At 46.0% G+C, this 18379-nt stretch overlaps 1 protein-coding gene across 1 annotated transcript in view; it reads left to right on the top strand.

The window, feature by feature from the left end:
• Positions 1-8986: 8986 nt before the first annotated feature.
• SLC23A2 (solute carrier family 23 member 2) overlaps positions 8987-18379 on the top strand; it is a 105077-nt gene continuing 95684 nt past the window's right edge. Inside the window, exon 1 of the mRNA XM_004697851.3 lies at positions 8987-9110. The gene's annotated coding sequence lies outside the window, so the exon portion shown is untranslated. The remainder of the gene's footprint in view (positions 9111-18379) is intronic.

Genomic DNA, 18379 nt, shown 5'->3' with positions numbered 1-18379 from the left:
TGAGAACTGCTGCTGTAAATTATTTCAACAAAAACCTCAGCGTGTGAACATTTGAGAACCTGTGCTACATGGCCTGCACATATTCTAGGATGGAGATGTGCCTATTCTTTGCATCTGTAGAGCTGCAAGGAGACGCCACAGAGAAATATTGGGGGATTTTGCTGATGACTGTGCTACCGCTACTTCTAGGGGCACCCTTGGATCATTTTCTTGGACAATGTATTACCAAGTTCTGTTTCTCGGTTTTTCTCTTAATAGGATCATTGCTGTCCTCCCAAGAAATAAAAGGATGTCCCTATTAACCAGTGGAATAGTGTATAATATATGGTTGTCCTTGATCTGTTTAGGGACCCCTCTGCAGAATCCCTGGAGGGCGTTGGTTTTTCCCAGGATTTTTCTTTTAAACTATTTGTTGTGAAGCAAAGCTTTGCAGAGCAAGATCCTAGGTTTTCATTCAACTATTCATACACCTTCAGATTCAACTCACCCACTGTAAACCCCACAAGGTACCATCGCTTATTCCACATGTTTCTCAGGAACTTTTGTGACCTTGCTGTTCACCATAGGAAATGGAGCGATCTTAGAAGACTGTACATGCAGTTCACAATTATGTTGGGAGTTGTCATATAAAGAACATTGGCGTTGGTGGAGATCGGAACTATGGGGAAATAGGTGCCAGGGGACCTGGTGTCCTGACTTAAACATTCTCAGTAATAGGAGTATTGAGATGAACACCCTGGTATATGCAACAACCTAGTCTGTTTGTTTAATGGTATCTTTTTCTGGTTCTGTTTGATAGTAAGGCTTGCATGTATATATGTTTATTTGTTGCCCGAGTGTGAGTCAGCTCATTCATTTCCCCGATCAAGTGAGCACCACCTCTGGGCAGGGTGCTGCTGGATGGGACATTGTGGCAACTCGGTAATGCTCAGGACCCAGGCAAGACCAGTTCCAGGTTGTCCCTGGTTCTGTGTTCAAATTCTGAGCGGAGTCATTGTAATCGAATTATTATCTAAATACGATCAAGCCTAGACATTTTGGGAAGGCTTTAGGAGGTTTTGGGATGAGTACACATAAAATAGGCTTTTCAGATCTAGGAGGAAAAGGGCATTTATAGAGGTCTAAATACAGGCACGTACCTATGTAAATATAGTTACATATGATGATGGGGAAATAGATCTACATGCATATATTTACAGGTTTAGTATTAAGGCAGCAGATGGACATTGGACCTCCACTCAAGTACTTATTCAATGCAAGAATACTTTGTTCTATTAAATTGGCATTCCATGATGCACACCTTCCCAACATGATTGCTGAAGACAAATGTGTGCATAAGCAAATGTGGTGAAGAAAGCTGATGGTGCCCGGCTATCAAAAGATATAGCATCTGGGGTCTTAAAGGCTTGCAGGTAAACAAGCAGCCATCTAGCTCAGAAGCAACAAAGCCCACATGGAAGAAGCACACCAACCTGTGTGACCACGAGCTGTCGAAGGGATTAGGTATCAGGCATCAAAGAACAAAAAATCATATCATTGTAAATGTGGGTGAGTGCAGAGTGGAGACTCAAAGCTCATATGTAGGCAACTGGACACCCCCTTACTGAAGGGTCGCTGGGAGGAGACGAGCCAGTCAGGTTTCAGGGTAGCAACGATGAAACATACAACTTTCCTCTGCTTCTTAAATGCTTCCTCCCCCCACTATCATGATCCCAATTCTACCTTACAAATCTGGCTAGACCAGAGGATGTACACTGGCACAGATAGGAACTGGAAACACAGGGAATCCAGGACAGATGACCCCTTCAGGACCAGTGGTGAGAGTGGCGATATCTGGAGGGTGGAGGGAAGGTGGGTTGGAAAGGGGAAACCGATTAGAAGGATCTACATATAACCTAAGCCCTGGGAGATGGACAACAGAAAAGTGGGTGAAGGGAGACGTTGGACAGTGTAAGATATGACAAAATAAATAATTTATAAGTTGTCAAGGGTTCATGGGGGAGGGGGGAGGGAGGGGGGAAAATGAGGAGCCGATATTAAGGGCTCAAGTAGAAAGCAAATGTTTTGAGAATGATGATGGCAACAAATGTACAAATGTGCTTGACACAATGGATGGATGTATATGGATTGTGTTGTACGAGTTGTACGAGACCCCCATAAAATGATTTTTAAAAATATGATTTTACCATCATAACTTATTTAGACTGTGCTAAACCTTCATAATGAACCTATAGGGCAGAGTAGAATTGTCCCTGTGGGTTTCTGAGATTAATTCTTTCTGGGAGTAGAAAACCTCATCTTTCTCCTGAGGCTAATGGTTTCGAACAGTTGCCCTTGCGGTTAGCAGCCGGGCAGTGCGTTTTGTTTTTGTTTTGGTGCTAAACATTGGAGGGGAGCCTTGGTGGTGCTGTGGTTAAGCTTAATAATGCTCGGCCACTTACCAAAGGTTGAAGGTTGAAACGCACCAGCCATTGCGCACAAGATGTGACGGTTTACTTCCACAAGGAAAGAGTACAACCTTGGAAACCCGCCTGGGAAGGTTCGGCCCTGTGCTATCAGGTTGGTATCCGCCAGAATCGGCTTGCCTGCCACACGTTTAAACATCGGATGTTTGCTGTTCTACAACTCCTGAGCGGAGTCTGTTCCGCTGTTGACTTTCCTTCGAGTGCTGAGATTTGGGGGACAAGGATGGGCTGTGTTACGTATTTTTAAATGAATTCGACCAAAAAAATATTGCTGAAAATCTTGGTGAATAGTTCTCTAATCTTGGAACGGGGGCGGGCGTTCTAAGAGGAAAATTATAGAGGAAATTGCAAAGATAGATTTGACTTCAGAGGGCCAAAAAAAATTATGCTGAGCGATATAAACAACATGGAAAAGCAATCATTTGCTTTTTTCCTGGGGAAATGTTTGCAGCACGGCAAAGGGTTAATGTCTTTAATATCTGTTGCAGATGTATTTTTAAAGGTATACTACTAGCCAAAACAAAACAACAAAGAAACCCCAGAGGCCCTTTCCAGTTAGTAAAAGAACTGAACACATGGATGAAGGAAATGAGGACAGCCACCCCCCCACCCCCCCAGTGCTCATTCTTTGGCGGTCACATTTGCTTAAGTTAAACATGAAGATTGGGGAATAACAAGTACGTTCACGTACCGTTTGCTCCTTGTGCCGTGTCAAGTGGTGAAGATTCCGTTTCCCTCCTCTTATCGTGAAGGTTGAGAAATGACTGACTTGTGACTATTCAGCCTTTTTGAAAATCGTTCTCACGTTTTATCAACTGAATCCATTCTTCCATTGCTGTTTGCTTGGATTCTCCAAGATTCATTTCATTAACCCGGTTGCCATTCATCAAGATTTTCAAGCACACACACTTGGATGGATGCCCACGACATGTGGAAGTATGATGTACACCTAGCGTTCGGGGTTTGGCCCGTGCCCTGACGTATTCAGTATCTTTTATTTTTAGTTTTTTTCTGTTCAGGCTTTTCAGCATTGACCTGCATTAATTCCCCCAGAGATTCCGGCTCCTGGATGGCCCGGAGGGTCTATCTTTCGCACCGTTGTGGGATCCCTGGTGGTTACAGGTTGGGCTTTGCGCCTCAAGGTTCGCAGTTTGAAACCACCAATCACCACTCCACCAGAGAAAGATGAGGTTTTCTACTCCAGTAAAGACTTAGTCTTGGAAACCTAGGGGTCAGTTTGACCCTGTTCCTACAGGGTCGCCCGGAGTTAGACAATGACATTGAGGTTTGCAAACACCCCCTTTTCTAGGAAATGATGAGGGGCAGATGTCAAATAACTTGATAAAATACAAAGATTCTGCATTATCTGCCCCATGCCCCACCTGTTTATTGGTGATTTTTTCCTATTTTTTCCTCCTCTTCTATGAAATTATCTAGAACGGTGGTTCTTAACCTTCCTAATGCCACAGCCCTTTAATACAGTTCCTCATGTTGTGACCCCCCAACCATAAAATTATGTACGTTGCTACACCATAACTCTAATTTTGCTACTGTTATGAATTGGGCGACCCTTGTGAAAGGGTCATTTGACCCCCAGAGGGGTCGAGACCCACAGGTTGAGAACCGCTGATGTAGCACCACTCCATGCATTATGTCTGTAAACCCCGATCGAGAAGCAACAGAAGTCTGTGAATAGTTGTTTTGTGCTGGGGCCCTGGTGGTGTAGTGGTTATGCATCGGGCTGCGATCCGCGTGGTGGGCAGTTTGAAACCACCAGCAGACTGGACTCTTTACCGCCTTAAACAATGAACAGTCTCGGAAACCCACTGGGCATCGCCGTGCGTCAATTTGATGGCAGTGAGAGAGCCTTGGTTGGGGAGCGTCTGCTTCCTCTAACTGCTCCGAGGGGACACTTCCTGTCACTTGCTGCACGCACGCTGTATCTATGATTTCCGCCTTGTAGCCTGTCTGCAGGGCGACGTTTCCTCTTTCCTGAGGGAGGTGGAACCTGCCAATCAGAGGGCTTTGGCTGGTGGTGGCAGAAGTTCAAGGCGGTGTCCTGATAACTCGGCAGTGGTTCTGCCCGCCGCGGAGTTCCTCCTCCTTGACTTCCTTTTCCCCAGTGTCAGACGCTAACCCAGCCTGTGTGCTCATAGCAGCTGCTTGTCCAGTGAAGCAGAAAGCCAGACCCTCCTCATTTCACCAGTCAGCTTCCAAAACCAAAAACACTTTCCCCAAACAAATCTTCTTGGGGGCATAGTCCTTTCACTTGCTCTTTCAGCGTTTTTTGTGATTTGTCGTTAAAATAACACTGTGTTAATTTCATTTCCCCCATGGAACCTTTTCTTACCTCTTGTCTTTGTTAGGTGCTGGCCAGCCGGTTCCGATTCATAGTGACCCTGTGCACACAGACCCCGCTCAGGCCTGCACCATCCCCACCTCGTCCAGGGTCTTCCCGCCCCTCCCCTTGACCGAGCATGATGTCCTTTTCCAGGGGCTGGTCTGCCCATCCTTCCCTCTCAGGGGCTTGCTGGCTGCACTTCTTCCAGGACAGACCTGTTTGGCCTCTTAGCCGCCGTGAGGCTTTGCCAGCACCTTAGTCGTAATGCCAGTGAGTTTTATGAAAAGAGTATAGGAGGGGCTTCAAAATGTCTGTGGAGAAATAGAATGAAGAGACAAGGGAGATTTTCCATAGACGTTTTGAAGTTCCTTCTTAACATGTTAAAAACGATATAAAGCAAATTGTAAAAGTTACACAATCTCTTATACCTCCCACACCTAAAACCACCTGGTGTTTATCCTGTCAGTCGTAATGCCAATAAATTTTATGATAGGAATATATGAGGGACTTCAAAAAAGTTTGTGGAGAAGGAATGAAAAGACAAGGGAGATTTTCCATAGACGTCTTGAAGTTCCTTCTTACACGTCGAGCGAGTGAGACAGAAAAGTAGCAGGACCAGCCCTGTCCACGGTGGAAAATTCAACACCGGGCAAACAAGGCAGTCCCGCCCCGTGTGAGCGGTCGCAGGCTGTGCTGGGTATGTGTGAGCAAAAAGATGATTAAAATTATTGTGTTTTACTCACCTTCTTGTAAAGCTTCTTAAGACTATGTTAAAGCTTCTTACAACTGTGTTCATGAGTCGGGAGAATGTTTCTCAAAGACTGAGTCGAATTCTGTGCTGTAAGTTAGGTTACTGTAAGGTGCACGGATGCCCAGTTCATTAGTTATTGAATGAAGCGCGTGCCCCACACTTGTATCGCTGACAGTTTTGCAATAAAGAAACCCACAGAGATGACTTGGTAGCTGCCCCAGAATTGGCTGGTGTGGCCTCGCCCTGAGCCCGCCTCCCTGCAACCAAAGGCACAGCCAGAGTTTAATTAGACACACCGACACATGTTTAATCAGACACACCGACACATGTTTAATCAGACACACCGGCGTGTCTCTCGTCGGAAGGTACTTGTTCTGAGAATCTTTGGCTCTACTCTGTGTTCTGGGGTGAGTCAGCAGCAGCATTTGTCCATGCCCCAAGGTAAATTAGACCACAGGTGATATTCTTTCTACTACCTTGTATTTTTTATGCAAAGTTTCAGAAACTAAACATTGCTCTTTGTTATTTTGGGGGGGGGCATTGCTTATTTGAACTGATAAGGAGCTGAATAGAGAAATTGATGTTTTTCTTTTTCTCAAATATACTTAAAAAAAGGAAAACGTACTTTACATAATTCTTAACCCACCGATCGGTTCCGACTCACAGCGACCCCATAGGGCAGAGCTGACCTGTTTTTGTGGGTTTCCGAGGCTGTATACCTTTCCAGGAATGGAAAGCCTCATCCTTCTCTACAGGAGCAGTTGGTGGGTTCAAACTGCTGACCTTGGAGTGAACAGTCCGATGTGTAACCCACTGCAGCACATAGACTCCTCTGCTTTACGTATAAATCCACCACTCCCCCCAAAGAAGCAAATTACATAGTTCTAGCATTAAAAGCTTCCAGGACCATGAGTCTAATTTAAGCTGTTTATTAAATCTGAGCAAAGTCAAGAGGTAGTCACAGAGGCAACATCCATCAATCAAGAGTGGGTGGGAAGGTGCATTATGGAACAAATATGGAGAAAAAAGAATCTTGAAAAGAATTGCTTAGAATAAGTTCAATAAACTTAATCATGTATACGATAATCATGTATACTGATGTTTGAAAAATGCAGATTATACAATATGTATAGTATGATCCTGCTTAAAAAGAATTTACTGGGGGGGGGGCTTAAAAACGTTTGTGGAAAAATCCTATTATCCTTTCATTCCATTTTCCACAAACGTTTTTAAGGCCCCTTCGTATGGAAGATATGTGTGTGGCTGTGTGAAGTCCAGTAGGTAGAGTGGAGCAGTCCAGGTTGCCGCTGGTTCCGTGGTAGGATTTTTGCCTTCCATGTGGGACCTGGGTCCAGTCCCTGGCCCGTGCACCTCATGCATAACCACCCCGTCTATCCTAGTATGTCTCTATGGTATTTGGAAAGATGGCTGGGCGGAGGAGTCAGACCTCCGGGTCTAACTTTACAAGGAGAGGAGAGCCCTGGTCAGCATAACCAGACCAAGGCTGATTCCTCGGAGGGCGGGGGTCAGACTTGCCTCTTCTAACCTTTTCACCAATTCTGACATCAAACACCCCTTCCATGGCGCTCTGTTTCACTCCTGGGTTCAGTCATTCCTTGCAGTGGCCACTCAGAACTCACAGACAAATCCTCATGGTTAGGGCATTTATTAGGGAAGTGCAACAGGTTATAATTCAGGATCAGGATCAGGGCAGCCTCCTCTCAGCTGGGCCTGCAGGTGGGCTTCTCTCTGGCCCTTTGAGACCACCCAATCTCTGCTTAGCTTGAATAAGTGGTACAGAACTCTTTAGCGCCACTGATAAGTGCCCAGAGGCACCTCAATCCACTGATCAGCCTTGGACCCAAGGCACTCAGCCCTTTAGCGCCATAGGTTGATGAGAGGTGCCTCACTCTGCCAGCAAGCCTCATGCCTGAAGGCGCTCAGCTTTCTTGCTCTGTTGCTATTTGCCTGCCGCTGCTGTTCGCCATCTCACCCTTGCTGGTGTGACAGCTCTCTCTCGGGTCTAGGAGGTTCCCAGCACAGTGACCCTGACTCCAAGGAACATTTGCTTCTCTTGGTTTTGGTGATAAATCTCCTTTTCATCTCTGAGATGGCTTGTTTTAAGGCTACCGGGATGACAGAATGGACTTATCTCTTCATTCAATTTCCATACACCCGTATTTTTTTTCATTGTCCCAACTCAGCAGGGGAGCCTTGGTGGCATAGTTGGTTTTGTGCTGTGCTGCTATCTGCAAGGTCAACAGTTCAAAACCACCAGGCACTCTATGGGAGAAAGATGAGGCTTTCTAGTCCTCTAAAGATAGAGCCCTGTGAAGCTTTAAAATCTCCGAAACTCACAGGGCAGTTCTGTCCTGTAGGGTCACGATGAGTTGGAATCAAGTGGATGGCAGTGAGTTAGGAGTTTTTGAACCGTGCAGCGTTCCATGCACCTAATTCGCACCATCAGCAAGCTGTCCAACCCCCTGGGTGGCCCACACTAGTACCTATTTGCACAGTCCCACTCGGTCACCTTAGTGGGTGGCATAAGAGACGCGATCCGTTGCTCTGCAGGGCTGAACAGGTTTCCGTGGCATTCCGGGTTAAGACAGACTGAAGAAAGGCTTGGCGGGGGGGTGGGTGGTGGGTGGGTGGGTGGTCACCTTTCAAGAATCAGCCAATGGAAACCGTGTGGATCACGGTGGCCCTAGCCTCCAGCTGATCACGAGGATGGCAGAGGGCTGGCCGACATCGTATTCTGTTTTTCTTGGGGCCACCATAAGCCAGGGCCCACTCACGGGCAGCTAACAGCATCGAAGTAGGTACTGCAGGAGAACGTTGCTCTCACGTCCTGGGTTCTAATCCCCGGGGCACCTGCCCGTTGGTGTCTCTCCTAAGCTCTGTAACCTTGACCCAAAGGCCTCACCCCTTTCAGTCCTCTTGTCTGCAAGTGCGGGTCAAGTGGTTCCTGGACCCAAGGACTGATGTGAATTTCATGTTACATGCATTTGTTGCTTAGCACAAAGCCTAGCCCCTAAGTGAGAACTTTTCTTTTTGGCACATAATTTGGTGGTGGTGGTGGTGGGGATTTCTGGGATGGGCCTGTTGAAGTCCAGTCGGTGCTAGGGAATATGGAGTGGAAAATTTGTCAGTAAAGAAAGCCCAGCAGAGGGCAAAATTGCATTTCAGAGGTGCTCCAAAGGGCTTTCTTCCTAAGTATTTTGTGCAAGTCTCCAGTTGATTTCTGAAGAGATCTCCTTCAGGGATGGCTGGGGCCTCCGAGGGGGTCTTTAAGAGCGAAGTAGTAATAGAGCGCGTTCTCCAATGGAGGTTGGCCCAGGGAATCATGGGTGCCATTCGTGTGGGCCACCGCCTGCTAGATTTCATTTTATGTTTTATTTTAATGTACCATTTGTTTTTCTCTAGCTAGGTCTTGACTCTACTAACCGGGACTCCCCCTCGTGGCCTTGAGCTGGGACCTCGTGCAACCCAAGGACATGTAGCTCAGCGACTTGTCACCAGAAGCACATGGACAGGCCTCCGCCACATCATTTAGGTGCGTCCAACACGCTTGCGCGCGCCTTGCACCCCTGATAGAGTTGTGCCTGACCTCACCCTGTGCGCATGTCAGGAACAGTCTCAGCGCTCCTTCCCGGGCACAATGAACTCTTTGGTTAATGCGAACAGTAAGGTAAGGGACTTGTGTGCAGGCCAGATCTTTGTAAGTAGATTAAGCAGGCACAGTCTTGCCATTAATAATGACAAGGCAGGAGGTCAATATTTTCAGTTTTCTTGTCACATATTTGTAATTTTCCTACAGGTCAGTAAGCATATGGGTATCCATTGCTGGGGGGACCTTTGGAGATAAAGAGATTCACACCTCCTTTGCCCTTTTCAGATATCCTATAATTCAATCAGTGAGGTGAAACATATATGCGCTATTAAGAAACATCTCTTTTTTTACCTCCTTATTCCCTCCTACCCCCACTTTCATTTCAAAGCTAGTGTCCTCTTGATAGACATTTTGGTCACTTCTACTTCTTTTTTTGTGCTATATAAACAATGCTGCAGTGAACCCCCCCCCCAACAGTTTTGTCAGCATATAATTTGCATATGCAATTTAACAATTCAGTCACAATCCCCACAATCATCCCCACAATCCCTTTTAGAACATTTTCTTCAATCTTGTACTCATTATTAGCTCCCCATTTCCCCCCTACATCCCCTGCATACCCCCAAGGAAGGAACTATTAATCCAGTTACTGTCTCCATAGATTTACCCACCCTGGATTTCATAAACATTAAAAAAACAAACATGCAGTGAAACTTTGTGCACATAATGTACCAGCCATGGGTACATTGTTGGGAAAAGTTTTTTGGTTTTAACTGAACCCTGCATATTATCCTTCACAGGATGCAATAATCAATTCTCCTGTTAACACACTCTACTCCAACATGTTGTTTTGTTGAAACTAAATTTACCCACTACCGTGGGCGTTAAATGCTGTGTCATTGTCTTTGTTTTTTTTTTTTTAATTTCCATACAGTAAGAGGTGCTCTTTAGGTATACTATCTTAAGAGTTTTCACAGATGCACACATGGGACCATTCCTTTCTGAAGAACATATTCATTCTTTAATAACAAGCACTCTAGTCTCACTATAGTTACGAAAAGCAAACCAACCAAACAGCTTGGGAAATTCATAAGCATGAGGAAGAACACATTCTTCTTGGCCCTCTGCCCCCCTGGTACCACGATGAGCATTCCTGCATGTTCCTTTCCATTCCTGGTTTCCTGTGTGGCGTGTGTGTAAGCCACTCCCAACCAACCAATTGCATGTGTTAGCTCTTGCCAGGAACTGTTTTGTTGGGAACTGGGGTTGAGGGGAAGGCAGTTCTGACTCCCAGGACTCTAGGTTTCAGGTACCACGTTGGTAAGTCAGTGCACAAATATGTCCCTCTATTCTGTTCTCTCACAGAGTGTTTCTCGAATCTCGAGTGGCCTTTTACATTTTACAAATGTCCACGCCCCCATGAATTCAAATGAAGCATGCCTAAACCCATCTCATGATCTGCATCCGCAAGGCCATTTTCTAAACTCTTTCCAAAAGGGATGCTCTTTTCTCCTGTTGAAGGTCATTTTTGATACCAAGTCTTTGATTTTTGTTTTTCTTTCTTCTCCCCTTGGAGGCTGTTCCCTTCCTGCACCTTTCTCCCACTGTCACGCCCTGGGCCTACCTGCCGGACCTTTATCACTGGATCATGAACACGGCAATGTCTAGCCTTCATCTTGAGAGTCCTTCCAGCGTAGACAGTGTCTACGTTCACTACGTGCTCAGGAACTCACGCTTCATGAAGTGTGTGCTTCTGACGTTTGAGGCTCTGCTCACCTTCCGGTGTCTCCAGGGCGCTAGCAGCTCAGCACACACATGCTTGCCTCAGCACCCCGCTGACATCTGCGGACCCTCTCCATCGTTCAAGGCCCAGCCCGGGCTCCACTTCCCAAAAGCCGTTTCTGACCATCCCAAGCCTTGTTGAGTTCCTGCGCCTATGAACGCTCACGGTCTTCATGACCGATCGGGCACGTTGCTATGTGTGTATTTCTCCTTTTAGTCACTAGTTCCAGCCTCTGACACACATGACGGCACCGTGAGTCAAGCGTCTACATGATGGCAGCTGCTTTTTGCTTTGTTTTGTTTTTTCAGGCGGTTGACTTCGTTCATTGAAGCCACTCAGATTAGTCGAAGGGTGGGCCCATTGTCTTTTCTTCGAGTGTATCAATGAAGACCTTAAGTAGTATTACCTTATGAAACAGAGAAAATAGAGGAGTTTTTAGCACCCTTTATGTTTGTCACTAAGTTCCCCTGTGGGTGACCAGTTGAGCTGCAGACCTCAAGGTCGGTGGTTCAAACCCACCACTCCCTAGGAGAAAGGTTGGGGGGGGGGTGGCTCTGCTCCTGTAAAGATTTACGGTTTGGGGAAACCCTTGGGAGCAGTTCTGCCCTGCCCTGCAGGGCTGCTGGGAGTTGAAATGGACAGAGTGGCAGTGGAGTTGGGTTCGAGTGGCTGTTTCTCATTCAGAACACACGGGTGGCGAAGCCCAGCCTGGGCCACCATAGCTAAGGGCACCCCCGGCTCCTTGCGAGCCTGTGCAGGCGGCATGCTGGCTACAACTGGGTCCAAAACTTTGAGCAGAGAGGAAACGTTCTGTTTAATTGGCAGCTGCTTTGCCAGGCCTCCTTGTGCCTGGCAGTTGTGATGTTTTTTGGTTTGTGGACTCTGTGTGCTATTGACGCCAACATCGCTCTTTCTCATTACCAAACACGTTATGTAAAAGTGTGGGTTGTTTACAGTTTGGTCAGTAGAAACAAGAGAATTAAATATTTACTGGAGAAATTGGATAGTTTCAAAAACTTCCATCAACACTTAACGGTGAATACCGAGCTTACATAAGAAGGCAAGGGAGGGAGATGGGATCGGTCTGTGCTGGTAACTATGAAAGCGCTCCCAAGCAGATTAGCAAAACCTAACCCTTTCACGGGGGACATTTCAAACAATCAACATGTTAGTGTTGGATGGAGACCAGCTGTTTATCAATCGCCCAAGTTTTCAACTTTCCTGTTGGCCTGGGAGGAAAATAAAGTTAATAATTGCATGCTCCAGCTCATCTATGATCATTCTTTCGAAAGACAGATGATGTTTACATTTAGGTTTGACATCTGAAACCAGAACATTCGGCGTGGCAGTTTGTAAAGCCCTTCTGGGTTTGAGTCCTGTTTACTCTTTGATGAGCGTCGTCGTGTTTTACTTAGACTTCTCATCCCAGTTCTGAGCTTCCAGGGCCCCGGACGCCCCTTTTGAACTTCCAGCTTATGCTTGGTGTCAGCACCTGGATTTCTGCTCTGGCTTTTCTGAGCTCCGACTCACCCCTTGTGCTGTGCTGTGCATGTGAGAAATCGGGGAGTGGAACCCGCTCCCCTCTATCACGGTGCCAAGCGGCACAGCTGATTGTCGGAGTGTTGATGTCAAGTCCGTTTTGATGCTTTGTTGATGTCAGTTTGTGTTGATGTTTGGACTAAGCATATGAGGTGCTCCCATGCACGCACGCACGCACTCTGTAAAATAAAGCACCAGCAGTGTCTGTCTCTCTGTAGGCAGTCTGGTCCTCGTCACCAAGTAGCATTGACTCTCTCTCTCTCCCTGGTGTCCGTTATCTTTAGGCCAAGCCTGGTCCATAGAATGATGATGGAAGCGGAATCTTTCTACTAGTAGCCACATGAAAAATTGTTAAAATACAACCGATGACATTACTTTGAGTAAATATAACCCACAGTGTGAAAAGGATGGTCATTTCAGCATGTCATCAATACAAAATTATTAATGCCTTGTGTACTTTCTTTTGTTTCATCGGTATGAGGCCATGATTCTCAGTGACAGGCACTTATCCTCCGTGTTATGGTGTAAAGAGCGTTTCCTGGGGCTGGGGGTTGTATCTAGTAGATGAGGGTGCTTCAACAAGCTTGAAAGACGGGGTTAAAAGAATGGAAGTTTTTGACGCTCCCTCCTATTTGGATGGCCTGGCAAAGCTTGTCCTCTTTTGATCCTGCATCTGATTTTTTCCTAATTTCTCACACTTACAGCACAAGGAAGAGAAGGGGGTTAAGGGACCTTGAGCCAGCAACCTGGTGTCTGACATGTAGATTTAGAAGAAGCTGCTAGCTTGATGTCCAGATTCGGGACTTAGCCAGGTGCACAGCTCCATGAACCAGTTCCTTGAACTCTCTCTCTCTATGTACATGATGTGTATATCTACTTTTTCCTTTTGTTTTGTGTGCATGTTGTATATATACAGATACATCGCTGATTTTGCTCCACCAGGGAACTCGAGCTAAGACCCATCAGTAACTCTGGGGATGTGCATTTTATACCTGCAGCACATCTCTTTTGGATTGACCGTCTTTCAAATGCTCACTCGGCACTGAGGCTTGCCGCTCCTGCAAAACCCTAGACGCACATTGCTTTGTCTGTCACTGGGTGATATGTTTAATTTCTAAGCTTTTGAAATTGTTGGTATTTCATAATGTAAGCCACCTCCGTTTGAGGGACTGTGTAATGAGACAGACTCATAATTGAATGATGCTGCTGGCAACTTCCCTTTTTTCTCTCCTTTTCTTTTTTTTTTTACTTATTGAGTGTAGAGCTTTCCCATTGCCGGTAGAATGCTTCTGAACAAGCTCAACACGTACATTCTTGGATTGGGATCTCTAGATGGTAAAGCATTCATTCCCTGGCTCAAGAAGTAGGAAAACTTCTTGACGGTCAATAAATCACTCTACCAATAATTACATAAAGCTAATACATCTATCTGTATTAATTTGAGGTAGTTTGAAAACTTGGGGAATGTGAAGAACTGTAACTGATGTTAGATAAAACAGCCTTTGGAAGAGATGGCATTGAGAATAAGAGTTGTAGAAAATACAGGCAAGTCACGTCTTTGCCCAGCACAGTAGATTTTCAGAGAGAACTGACCTCTGACCATTGTGTGTTTTCCTTAGCTACTCGAGTGCCATCTGCATGTGGGTCCTTGAAAAGGATGGCCTTATGGGTCTGGCTAGATGAGAAACACTGGCCTGCCCTGCTGCTGTTTCCGGGAGCCGTTGGCCTTAGCAGTGTGGGCGATTTCTTCAGCACTAGTTCAGGATACCTGAAGTTCTCTTTCCAGTTTAAGTGCTCTGTGTGTTTTAGTACTGCCACTAGATAATGGCTGAAGGTTGTAAAAAATAATGCAAGCAGTACAAATACATTGTAGGAGGAAAAAATGAGAGCCCAAATTGCCTGTACTTCTGTTGCTTGGAGATAACCGCTTACCGACAGGGTGATTTTCACCCTTTTTTGCTGTGTGTGGTGTCACTGAGCAGGTGCTGCCTCCCAGCAACGCGGTGGAGCAACAGAATGAAACACGCCTGGCCCGGTGCTGCTTCGCTACCATTGCTGTAGCTCATGGTTGCAGCTGCAACAGGGTCAATCCCTCTCCTTGGGGGTCTTCACCTCACTAAGTAGGATGCCCTTCTCCAGGAACTTACCCCCCTCCCCACACCCAGAATATGTCCAAAGTACGTGAGGCTAAATCTTGACATCCTCTCTTCAAAGGAGAGACCTGGCTGGACTTACTCCAAGCAGATTTATTCTTCGGGCAGTCCATGTTGTTATATTCAGTATTATTTTCCAACACCGTAATTCAAAAGTATCAATTCTTCTTCAGTCATCTTTATTCATCGCCCAGCTTGCTCATGAATATGAGGTAATGGAAAGTACCATGACTCGAGTCATGCTTACGTGAGTCTTCCAAGTGACGCCTGTGCTTTTTAGTGCTTTAAAGAGGTAGCTGGCCATAGATTTGCCCAATGGAATATATCTTTTGATTTCTGGACTGCTATGTCAACGGGCCAAGACACTGTCAGCAAGCAAGGTCATCACTTCAAAGAAGTCACTTCAGTGGATGCACATCACTGTCAGCAAGCAAGCTTGTGTCTTCTGCGTATTGTAGGTTGTTAATGAGTCTTCTTCCAACCCTAAGGCTCCCACCTTCTTTATATCGTCCATCGAATCCACAGGGTGAATGGCTACAACGTGGAAGGTTTTGACAATTATGCAAGCAGGGCAAGTACAATGACGTGTACTTGTCCTGATTGTAAACAGTGCAGTGTTCCTTTGTTCTGTTCAAACTTCTTAGCTTATGTGCAGGTCTTGAATGAGCACCATTTAGTGTTCTAAAATCCCCAATTTTTGTAATATTTTCCATAATCTTCTATGATTCACACAATCGCCTTGTACGGCCAGTAAAACACAGCTACACACAAAGGGGAGTCTGGGTTCCACACTTGATTTTCCTATTGATCATACGCCCAGGGCAGATTCCCATGGACTACCCGATATACGATGTCCTTGAGGTGCAACGAGCCATAGCTAGAACTGCCCTTTTTTGTGTGCCTCTTATTGCTAGTAATATGCACTGCATAATGTTGCAGCATGTAATTTGCTGATGTTATGATTTTCTGATGCGATGTTTCCAACCCTTAAAGGCAAAGATAGGTTTCATAAAGATACTGGTAATCCAGGCAATAGTAATTCATGAAAACTAAAACCCAGAATAGGGAGGCCTTCTATATATGTCAAACTGATCTTTCTACGATGGAGCAATCAGGAATCCTGCTCTAAGTGGAGAAATACCTGTACATGCATGACAATGTTTCCATCTCCACAAGATTCTCTTATAAGCATGTACCAACGGTTTCATCAAGCTGTTTTCTATGCTTAGGCATTAAGCTTTTCCTTCCAGTTTTGGATTATTCTAAGGACTGTTTTATGGAACACTCTCACAATGAAAAAAAAAATTATCCTATTCTAATTATTTCGTTAGGATAAATTTCTTAAGAGTAGACCTGCTGGGTCAAAGGGCCATGTGTATTTTTAGAATTCTTGATGGCTAAATTGCCATCTTCAGTTGTTACACCAACGACGTGCTGTTCCCACTAGCAGTACATCAAAGCACCCGCCTGCCACTGAGAAACACTATTTAGTAATTTTAGGACACGATGGGTGAATTACAAAGGATACATTTTAATTTTATTTACGTTCCTTTGGATTTCTCACATTTTACAAGAACGTTTGTACGTGATCACTGCAGTGAGAATCACATTTTAAAAAGACATGGTGACAATAGTAGTAATTCCTCTAGCCCTGTAGACCATTTTTAAGTGTGTGTGGCTAGTTGTACTGGAGTCAGCACTGGTTTGCCCAACGATCTGCCTGCGTGACTTGGTAGCTTCCTGGATACATTTTCAGACATCCCTTCCACCCTCTAAACTCTTGCTTTCTTGCTAGCTCAAATTTAGGCACCAAATGAGTTCAGAGGTCACAGGTCCCTTGCTACAAACTCACGAAGAGCAGAGTCGGATAAAGAAGGGTACTTGGTATGAATTGTGCCCATGAACTTGGAGGAACAGCAAAAGATGGAGTGAACGATTTGATGGGAAGGCTCTTGATGAGGTTGGCTGAGGGCTTGATATTTAAATAGGAGACGGGAGCTGTGAATAGGTCTTTTCCAGGTGTTGCAGCAGTCCAGAGGAGGCCTGGTGTGTTGAGTGTCGGACTGCTAACCACAAGGTTGGCAGTTTAGACACACCACCCACTCTACAGGAGAAGGAGGCCCGCTCCTGTCCAGATGGACAGCCTTGGCAAGCTGGTGGAGGGTGGCTGTGAGTTGGACGTGACACGGTGGCAGTGGCTAGTGGTTTGGGGGAACCCTAAGTGGAATCATAAATGGCCGAGTGCTCAGCTACTAAGCAAAAGAGTTGGATCCACAATCCTAGCCCATGGAAGTAGCTGTCAAGAAATCAAAAGACATAGTGCATTGGTTACACCTGCTGCAAAAGATCTCTCTCTTTTTAAAAATCATTTTATTGGGGGCTCGTACAACTCTTATCACAATCCATCCATCCATCCATTGTGTCAGGCACATTTGCACATTTGTTGCCTTCATCATTCTCAAAACATTTTCTTTCTACTTGAGCCCTTGGTATCAGCTTCTCATTTTTTCTCTCACTCCCCCTCTATCCCCTCCCCCCTTCAAACCTTTGATAATTTATGTTATTATTTTTTTATGTCTTACACTGCCCGATGTCTCCCTTCACTCACCCACTTTTTTGTTGTCCGTCCCCCAGGGAGGGGGAAAGCTCTTTAAACGTGATAAAAAGCAAAGATATTGCTTTGAAGACTAATGTGCTCCTGGCCCAAGTCACCTATTTGCAATTGCCTCGCCTACATGGGAAAGCTGGACAGGGAATCGTGGAAGACGGAAGTAGAATCGATGCCTGTGTATTACGGCCTTAGCAATGGCTATTGAATACTGCGTGGGCTGTCAGAAGAAGCGAAGAGCCCTGGTGGCGTAGTGGGTTACGAGTTTGGTAGTTTGGTTCGTTGAGCTGCCGACCAAAAGGTCAGCCGTTTGGACCCACCCGTGGCCCCGTGGAGAAAGACGAGGCTGTCGGCTCCTGTAAAGATTTACAGCCTTGGAAACTTACCGTGGCAGTTCTACTCTGCTCTCGCGGGTTGGGATCGACTCCGTGCCAGTGAGTTTGCGTGTTGGAGCCAGAAGAAGAACAGCTCTGTGTTTGATAGGGTCAGAAGGCTCCTCAGCAAACACGTTCTCGGGAGGCACCGGTCCCTGGAGAAAGACACCGAGCTTGGTACAGTGGATGGTCATTGAGTTAGAGGAAGACCTTCGACATGTTAGCTCCACATAATGACGGTCGCAGCAGGCTCAACCCGACGACAGGATGGCGCGGGACTGGGCCATGAGTGGGAACGGACTCGATGGCACCCAATGACAGCAACCACAAGCACTGGTTTATGTGGGTCCCCTGGCTGGCAGACACGGCTAAGTGCTCAGCTGCTAACCCCAAAGGCTGGGTGTTCAAATGGACCCAGAGCTGCCTCAGACGGAAGCCCTGGTGATCGGCTTTCTGTTGACAATATTGGGGGCACAGTTCCCCTTGGGCACCCACAAGGTCATCAGGAGCTACAGTCAGCTTGACTGAAAAATGACCCTTAAAGTCCCTACCGGTGTTTTGATGCCACCTTCCCGTCACCCCCTTCACCACCACTGAGCAGCTTCTTGGCCATTCTTTAGGAATCGTGAGAATACTGGCTCCTGGCTGGTTACTCTTCCTGCCGCTGTGTCTTCCAGCATCATCTTGGATGATCTCTAATTATTGGCTTAACCAGCCTCCAAACCTTACTGTCCCTTTCGCATTATTTTTTGCCC

The sequence above is a fragment of the Echinops telfairi genome, unplaced genomic scaffold (assembly GCF_000313985.2).
Source record: "Echinops telfairi isolate 266 unplaced genomic scaffold, ASM31398v2 ScPeMD7_5592;HRSCAF=6446, whole genome shotgun sequence".
NCBI lineage: Eukaryota > Metazoa > Chordata > Mammalia > Afrosoricida > Tenrecidae > Echinops > Echinops telfairi.
Note: the sequence above shows the minus strand (reverse complement) of the source record. Positions and strands in the feature narration are given on the sequence as shown.